The sequence below is a fragment of the Telopea speciosissima genome, chromosome 2 (assembly GCF_018873765.1).
Source record: "Telopea speciosissima isolate NSW1024214 ecotype Mountain lineage chromosome 2, Tspe_v1, whole genome shotgun sequence".
In the NCBI taxonomy this organism is placed as follows: domain Eukaryota; kingdom Viridiplantae; phylum Streptophyta; class Magnoliopsida; order Proteales; family Proteaceae; genus Telopea; species Telopea speciosissima.
The window spans coordinates 37888209-37897888 of NC_057917.1; the positions used below are offsets into that span (position 1 = coordinate 37888209).

The 9680-nt window shown below is 41.4% G+C and overlaps 1 non-coding gene across 1 annotated transcript; it reads right to left on the bottom strand.

Annotated features, from left to right (window-relative positions):
• Positions 1-5953: 5953 nt before the first annotated feature.
• Positions 5954-6060, bottom strand: LOC122653387. Its single transcript, XR_006331817.1, has one exon. It is a non-coding gene; the product is annotated as a small nucleolar RNA R71 (small nucleolar RNA).
• Between the last annotated feature and the right edge of the window lie 3620 nt (positions 6061-9680).

A 9680-nucleotide genomic window follows, 5' to 3' on the forward strand; every position in this document is an offset into this window, starting at 1 on the left:
TTTCAAATGTATAGTACTATATACTGAGCCTATTCTATTCTAATATATAACATTATTCATTGACGATTGCATTCATCGTACTTCACATCAATTCATAGTAATAGGAGGTGTGAGGTATTATAACATGCATCATATTCACACATTAATAACATGCATATCTTATATGGATGCCTAATGAGAAACACGCCACAAAATAGTTCGAATGTTCAATCCAATCACAATCGTCAGAATGTATAACCTTGGGTCCCACGTGCGCATACGCTCCCGCAACCACTGTAGGTACCCTAACATACCATTCCATAGGTGTACAATAGGTGAGATATGATCTGGGATCGAATCCTACAGTCAAAAACCATCTTTAACACTATTTCGGTTCCTGCAGTTGATACATATCAGCCGCAGGTTATTATCTGCAGACACCACCAAATCAGCCCTATTCTTACAGCAACGACTGATAGGCTGTGACTGATATCTATCATCCACAGGCTATCAACCGCTGGCTCGCAGGAACAGTTTTGAAGCTCATATTGGTTCCATTCTTGGCTTCAAAGCCGAGGGCAATAGGGAGGTCATTTCAGGAGTGTTGTTAGCCTTCTAGGATGTTGATACACTTAAGCATACAAATCAGATAGATTCCACGATAGGTATCCTTCCTTTCCTTAGCTCCCACATTTTCTCTCCTCTTAGGGTTTGGAAAGATGAGAGAAATGAGGAGGGGAGTAGGGTTTTGTCCTAATTTGGCTAAGGATCCAAAGGTGTGTTTGGATATGGGTGATTTAAGGTTCAAACCATGTTCTAAATACATAATGCCCCAAATAGGTCCTAGGGTATTGGTCTTAAGGTCAAGTTAGGCCCAATAGGACATAAATATCCCTAAGTTAGGCTGGGGTTTGTCCCTGGGCTCAAGCCTAAGCCAAAGTACCTAACCTAGCTATGATTACTCTCTGCGGTCAATTGGCTACGGTTGATACCTGTCATCCGTAGGCTATATTGATTGCAGGGTACAAATAAGTGGGTCTAAGAGTGTAACAATGTTGGGGCTTCCTTGAGGGGGTTTATACAAGCGAGGGGGGTACAATAAGCATCAGAAGTACGCAATTATAGGTTGGTTATATGACCACACAAGTAAATACAAGTAGTTGAATAATTTAAATAATTTAGAGTTGATGCTCACCATTAGTCATGGGGTCTCGTACGAAGGTGGCCCCGTACGACTTGCTCGCACCCTCTCACACCTCGGACAGGTGCAAGGGGGGAGGTCAAGTACTCTCCACCCGGCCACGAACCTCCCCCGATCTCGATCTAAGAATCTATCCTCAATAGGTATGCCAAAAGTATGATAGAAGATCTTGTACGTTGGTCTCAAGGTGATAGTCCATAGGTCATGGACATATTCGAGCTCTGCACCTACATATAAGTCCAACAATAGTAGGGTTTAGGTTACGAGTGTAACATTCTCCCCACCTTATAAGAATTTTGTCCTCAAAATTGACGTACTTGATAACCCGAACAATTAAGGGTGGTTCGCCCTCAACTCGCTTTCATGTTCCCAAGATGCCTCTTGTTCGGTGTGGTTGCTCCAATGCACAAGGACATAAGGAATGGAACGGTTCTGCAGGTTATACACTTTGCGCTCCAAAATCTCAACAGGTTTCTCTTCATATGTCAAATCGTCATTCAACTCAGGTAGATCCTGGGAAAGCACATGGGTTGGGTCCAGAACATATTTCTTCAACATAGAAACATGAAATGCGTTGTGAACTCCTGTCACACCCCCATCCCGGCAAGAGATAAAATACTAGAAAAGGGGTATGACTAGGATGCTTACCAACATCCTAACCACTACCAGTATCTTGATGCAGTGGCCAACTCACAGTCTTAAACTAATATTAAATTATAATAATATCAGAGTGCGGAAAGTAAAGGAATATTACATTCCAAAAGATCAGAAATATGCAGAAGCGTTATAAATACAAAGGATTCAAAGTCTACGTGATAGATAGTTTAATGTTTTACATTTCGACTAAAAGGATTAACTAGAAACTGAAATAGTAGAAATACTACCAAATATATACAATACTCATGATAAACAAAATAATAAAAGATATAATTGTGCCCCCATGGCACAGAGCCACAGACCATGAGTGTACGCCATCATCAAGGTCCAAAATCACGGGCTCTGATTAGTCCATACCAAAAAGAGGATCACCCTCATACATCACCTGCATACAGCTAAAAAGGGTTACGCAACGGGGGTAAGCTCCACTGAGCCCAGTGAGGGGATGGGGAATGCACAAACATACAATTCACACATAGTCCATGATGCATGTAAATGTTAATAGATTTTCCACCTAACAAATAATTCTAAGTTCGGGTATATGTTACTATGATGACTTGGGAGACACTGTGGGTCACTTATGTTATTGTCACAATGAAACCTCAATCGTCACCAGGGGGCCTACGCCGGTCAAAGCCACCAAAACCACCCATTGGTAGACCCCGATGATCAGTGGTCATCTTTGACCTGGCCTCTCTCCCCCACAGGCAATAAAGAACCCTGATCACCCAACACCTAAACCTCTGTTGGTAAGGGTTGTAGCATAGGGAAATAAGATCCTAACTACAGTTATACTACATGCAAATCCTATCGTCCTGAAAGGTATTCCGGATGCATCAACGTCCCATTCCGTCTAGCACCCGGGTACCAGCATGACACGTCGCATATAGGCCAATATGACAAACAATAAGAGTTCATAAACATTTCTAGGATTTCGGTACCGGTACACTCGACACCATAACCCGATACAATAATGAAGCAAAGTCACATATCCACATTCAAATCATTTCACAATCAAGATAAATAATGCAAATATGTAATATGCTTATTAATCATACAAGTAGCATGGTAAATGAATATTCAATAATAAGCAAACCCAAACACTCACCCAAAACCCACTCACCAATAGTTTGTGTATGATACGGTGTGTCTATTAGTTCTTGCTTCGATACATGCCCTCTTGTATGAGTTAGACGGCCCCTAGATATGCGAGAGCAAGTGTTAGAAGATGTGTGGAGGAATCCCATTAGGATTCCCCAAATGTTACTATTTTTAAGTTTGACAAAATACAACACAAACTTCTTAAGTCAATCACTTTCAATCTTCACCCCTATAGGTGTTATGGTTTTTAGGACCCTAAGAGGATTACCTCAAGGTCCAACAAGACCACCATGGCCTAGTCTAAGCATTAGTCTTGGGATTCATGGGTTTGGAATCACTTTAGGGTTTTCCATTTCTAGGATGAGGCCACAAGTCCCTTAGGACAACAAGGGGTTTTGATGGCATCAAGGGTAAACTTTAGCACCACAATAGGTCACTTGATTAGTATATTTAGGGGGGTAATTTAGGTGGTATTTAACTCCCAATAAGATTTATTAAATTTTACACAAGTAGCCACAATGTGGGTGAGGTCACCGGACTAAAGTTATGTTCTAAAGTTGCTGTCAAAACAAATCAACTAGGTTTAGGCCCACTTTTTAGGGTCTTTCATTTCGATTGGGTCCAAGGTTCCTTCATAGAAAATATATCCCTTTGAGTTTATTTTACAACGCTACTTGAATCGCATCAATACGATATGTATAAACAAAGTTATGGCTAAAATACTGAGCAGCAGTCAAGCTGTCAACAGCGAACGGATTTACGAACGGAGGCACTTGTATGAATCCCGTCTATGCATCCGTTTGAACCCTGAGACACACCTGGGAGGGGACGAAACCACGGACGGAGACACGATGGTGAGGAAAGAGAGATATTCTCAAAAAGAGAATTTTAATCAAATTCATAATCTACATTAAACTCTCTCTCTCCTCTCTAATATATCTCTCTCATTTAGTACGGTTTAATCTATCTCTCCAACTTCAATTTTCTCTCCTTCTCCCTCTCAAATCCTTAATGGGTCCTACCATTCTTAATTATATTTCACTTCTCTCTCCCTCCTCTTATATTTATTCTATCCAAATCCCTCAGGGATTCGGGATATCCATCATTCTTTCTATCTCTCGTGCTTTCCTTTTTTTTTCTTTTTTTCTTTTTTTTATATATTAAATCTCTTATAGATATATAAACCCACGGATAGATTGCCATTCAATCGGATCCCATTCGATTCTATAGCCATTAGCCGTGCCCTCTTCTCTTCTTCTTCTTCTTATTTCATCTTTCTTCTTTTGTTTCTTTTTTTTTGTTTTATTTTTGGATCTTGGGTTTGGCAAGAAGGAGAGGAGGAAGATCACCATTCTAGCTTCATGGATCATCATCACCATTGCTGTCCTTTGTCGCCTTCCACCATGATTGGCTAAGTTCTTTCTATCTTTAGGTGTAAATGAACTAATGGTGTTTGTTATTTAAAAATTCTGGTTTGTATGCTTGATTGCTTGATGTTGAGACCCCATCCCTATTTGGATGATTTTAATTGATGTATTTAGTAAAAAAATTTTCTTTCTGTGATTCATTATTTTTCATTCAAGCAATGGTATTTTGTTCTTATGTGGTTGTACCGATGATGGATTATAGCTAAACGAACTAAGCGTGCCAAGCCCTATAAGCGAAGGACGATAGTACTCGTCAAGATAGTCCATACCTAGGAGGAACCCTACACTCTGTGATATTATTAGGCCTGTGGTTATAATAAACCGAAGCATGCAACTGAATTGAATAGCAACCCATTGGGGATTTGAACCCTAAAGATAGTCTTCTCCCGTATTTGCACAGCGTTGTTAGTTTAGAGTTGTTTCTTTTGTTCTTAGTTTAAAATCAGATTTATTGCATTTTAATTTTCATCACTTTCATCTTAGTAATTTAGCCTTCCAGTTCCCCGTAGATCGACCCCTTACTTGCTACTTGCTAGATTAGTTTAGGGTTTTATTTTTGACCGGTTAACGACACGATCAAATTTTGGTGTCGTTGTCGGGGAACTGAAGCACGGTTGCTAGGATTGATTGAGTTGTTTTGTGTTACTTTGTTTTAATTTTAATTTTATAATTGCAGAATTTTTATTTTTATTTATAATCTCTTTATTAGGTTAATTTTAGTATACCTAACATTCTCTTTGTTTGTGCAGGAAGCCGAGTAGATCGAGTAGGACAAGCTGTCCATTTGGTTTAGTTTTAATTCCTAGACTTTATGTAATTAGGGTTATTTTATGTAATTTTTTTATTTTATTCCAGCGTTAGATTGGGTGTTTAGGTTTATCTTTAATTCCCCCAACCCCTTAAGCTCATATGTGTAACCGTTCATCGGGGGCAGCACGTGGAATTGCGCAACTGCCAACACCAGGTACGTATTTTCGTTAGTTTTAAATTAGTCATTTTTTTTTCTTTTTAGTTCTGATTTTTATTTTTATTAATTATTTTTATTAGTCATCACGTTTTAAATTACTAGTTTTAATTTTTGTTTAATTAGCACGTTCAACCTATGTTGTGCTTTATGCATGGTCGACGTTCTTTGCACCCCAATCTGACTGCCCTTGACTTCAAAATAGGGCAATTTGTGGTTAGACCTAAGGATAATAGTATTAAAATGGGTGACGAAAATCAGCTCGGAAGGCCGCTGAGTGAGCACTTCACTCCAACTACCTATACCCCTACATCTTGTATTCAGCTGTCTGCCATTCAGGATACTCAATATGAGATCAAGTCCAGCATCATACAGATATTACCATCCTATTATGGACTTGCTAATGAGGAGCCTTACAAGCATCTTGATGAGTTCTTAGAGGTGTGCTCTACAGTCAAAATCCAAAACCTCTTTGAAGATGCCCTAAAGTTACTCCTATTCCCATTCTCTTTAAAGGACAAAGCCAAACACTATCTTCATTCCCTAGATTCGGTTAGGATTTCTACATGGGCGGGGATGTAGCAGGAATTCTTAAAAAAAATTTTCCCCATTGGCCGGACTAATAGCCTTAGAAGAGCCATTACTAGTTTCTCCCAATTAGAGGGCGAACAATTTCATGAAGCGTGGGAGAGACTCAAGAAATTACTTAGGAAGTGCCCCCACCACGCTGTCCTGAAATGGCAGTTAGTCCAGTGCTTTTATGATGGCCTCCATGACCAATATAGGCAGATGGTGGACTCCTCTTGTGGTGGAACATTTATGCCCAAGAATGAGATGGAAGCATGGGATCTTTTTGAAACCCTTAGTGAGAATTCCCAACATCATGCTTCGGCCTCTCGGATTGAGATTCCACACATAGGGCAACCAAAGAAAGGCGGTCTCTATGAGATCAATCCAACTGTAGAGATGACTACTAAGGTTGATATGCTGTCCAAGAAATTGGACTATCTAATGTCTGTAGGACAGCATTCTATGTCCCCTTTCCCAATGAGTTTCTCTCCTCCTAATCAGATGGAAGCCTGTGCCTTATGCGCTAGCCCTAGTCATTATGTGACAGACAGTCCTTCGGTTGCACAATACCCTGAATTTGTTCAGGAATAGGTACAAGTGGCCCAAGGTTTCCCTAAACCGGGTAATGATCCTTTTTCCAATACCTATAACCCAGGATGGCGAAACCACTCTAACTTTTCCTAGAGAAACTCAGTACCTAATAACCCTCCAAACCCACCATATAAGCCACCATTTAATATTCAATCTAATGCTTATAGGGGTGGACAACCACCATATCCTCAACCCCAACAGAATCAATCCTTTGAGGAAAAGGTGCTAAAAGCATTAAGTGGACTCGAGCAGAACACACAGCTGCTACACTCACATACTCAGTCCATTAATAAGCTAGAGAACCAACTGGGTCAACTAGCTGATGCTATAAGCAGGAAGGAGGCTGGCCAATTGCCAAGTCAGCCAATAGGTAACCCAAACAATCAAATGGGTCTAGGGAAAGAACAAGTCCAATCAGTCACAATCCTAAGGAGTGGAAAAAGGGTGGAAAAACCTGATACACCCTTAGCCACTAATGAGACATTGCCTACTAAGTCTCAAAGCCAAGAAGAGGCTGAATCAACCCTAGAGAATTCTTCTGGTGGTGTAGAAACCCATGAGTCCATTACTGAAACACCGCCTATGGAAAACACTCATCAGTTCCCAAGGAAGGGGCTGCACATTCCTATTGTGGAGGGACCATCACCTGACTCATATATTCCAAAGGTCCCTTTTCCCCAAGCCCTTTAGACATTAGCCCCAGACTATCTGGATAAAAAGGGTGCAAAGATGCAAGAGATGATAGACTTGTTCCAACAAGTTCGCATCAATCTCCCCCTTTTGGATGCTATCAAGTAAGTTCCTGCTTACGCTAAATTTCTAAAAGACCTCTGCACCCAAAAGCGTAAGTTGAGAACTCAAATCCCTAAGATCGTCCATTTGACTGAACAGGTCAGCTCTGTAATTTCCAACCACCTACCCCCCAACCTTAAGGATCCAGGTGCGCCTCTTATTTCCTGCATCATTGGAGATCTCTCCATAAGTAGGGCACTACTTGATTTAGGGGCTAGTGTGAATATTTTGCTTAGTTCAGTCTATGAAAATTTTGGTTTAGAAGAATTGAAACTCACTGAGGTCATCCTTCAGTTGGCTGATCGTTCAGTCAAGACACCTCGTGGTTTGTTAGAGGATGTTTTAGTGAAGGTGGAAGAATTATACTTTCCTGTGGACTTCCTTGTCCTGGATATGGATACAGCCACCATAGCCAAGCTTCCCCCTATCATTTTAGGGCGCCCCTTCTTAGCTACTGCAAATGCTTGCATAAATTGTAGATCGGGTGCCATAGACATCTCTTTTGGGAATAAGAAGCTTAGGCTAAACATCTTCAATGCGTCCTTAGGTTCCATTCGAGAGGAAGCGTGTTTTGTATTGGATTTATTAGATGAAGTTGTGGCTAATCACACTTCGCACATGCTTATTGACGATCCTTTGCAGCACTATGTAATGTTTGGAGAGGAGTTTGAGGCATATACTGAAGAGGTGCATACGTTGCTAGATTCCTCACTCTCTTCAAAATGGCCACCTTGGACAGTTAGGTTTGAACCTCTTCCCCCTTTGGCTACGTCTCCCCAACCTTCTTCTCTAATATTCCCTCCAAAGTTGGAGCTTAAACCTCTCCCTTCCACCCTTAAGTATGAATTTTTAGGGGAAGGAGAGACCTTGCCTGTTATTATCTCATCTGATCTTTCATCCAGGCAAGAAGCTCAACTTTTGGAAGTTCTTTCTGAGTACAAGGCTGTCATTGGTTGGTCCTTAGCTGATCTTAAGGGTATTGACCCTTCAGTATGTATGCATAGGATCTGTTGTGAGGAGGGAGCATCGTAAAACCCTTTAGGGACCCACAGCGTCGTCTAAACCCTAATATGAGGGAAGTAGTGAAGAACGAAGTAGTAAAGTGGCTTGATGCTGGCATCATATACCCCATCTTGGATAGTCAATGGGTCAGTCCTACTCAGGTTGTCCCTAAGAAGTCCGACATCACGGTTGTTTCCAACGACCAAGGTGACCTTGTCCCAACTTGTACCACTACAGGTTGGCGTGTTTGTATTGATTATCGGAAGCTGAATAAGGTCACCCACAAAGACCATTTTCCTCTGCCCTTCATTGATCAGATTTTAGAGAAATTGGCTGGGCAGAGCTACTTCTATTTTCTTGACGGTTATTCGGGAAACAATCAAGTTCCTATATGTCCCAGTGATCAAGAGAAAATAACCTTCACTTGCCCCTTTGGTAAATTTGCATTCAGACGCATGCCCTTTGGGTTGTGTAATGCTCCGGCCACCTTTCAAAGGTGCATGATGGCCATCTTTTCTGACATGGTTGGCCAATCTTTAGAGGTTTTCATGGATGACTTCTTTGTCTTTGGATCATCCTTCGATGAGTGTCTCCACCGGTTATCTCAAGTTCTTAAACGGTGTGTGGAGACAAACCTCATTCTTAGTTGGAAGAAGATCCATTTCATAGTTCAAAAGGGTATTGTCCTTGGCCACATTGTTTCTGCACGAGGCATTGAGGTTGACCCGGCCAAGGTTGATTTGATTGCTAAGTTACCCCCTCCCACTTCCATTCGACAGGTCCATTCTTTCTTGGGCCATGCCGGCTTCTACAGGCATTTCATCAAAGACTTTAGCTTGATTTCTAGGCCCCTGTGCAGTCTGCTTGCAAAGGAGGCTCCTTTTATCTTTGATGATAAATGCCTTCATGCTTTCCACACCCTTCGTGATTGATTAGCTAAAGCACCCATTATGAGGTCACCTGATTGGTCTCTCCCCTTTGAGATCATGTGTGACGTGTCTGACTATGCTGTTGGTGTTGTTTTAGGCCAAAGGGTTGATGGGAAGCCTGTTGTGATTTACTACGCTAGTAAAACCCTCTCTGATGCTTAGATGAATTGCACCACTACTGAGAAGGAGTTACTAGCAGTAGTTTTTGCCCTTGATAAGTTTAGATCATATCTTTTGGGCTCGAAGGTGATTACCTATTCGGATCACTCAGCTCTTCGGCATCTCCTATCCAAGCGTGATGCTAAGCCGAGACTCATCCGATGGATTCTCCTCCTTCAAGAGTTTGACCTGGAGATCAGGGATAAGAAGGGGTTGAAAAATGTTGTAGCAGACCATTTATCCCGGATTCTCCTGGATTCCCCTCCCACACCGGAGTTGGTTTGGGAAACATTCCCCGATGAGCAGTT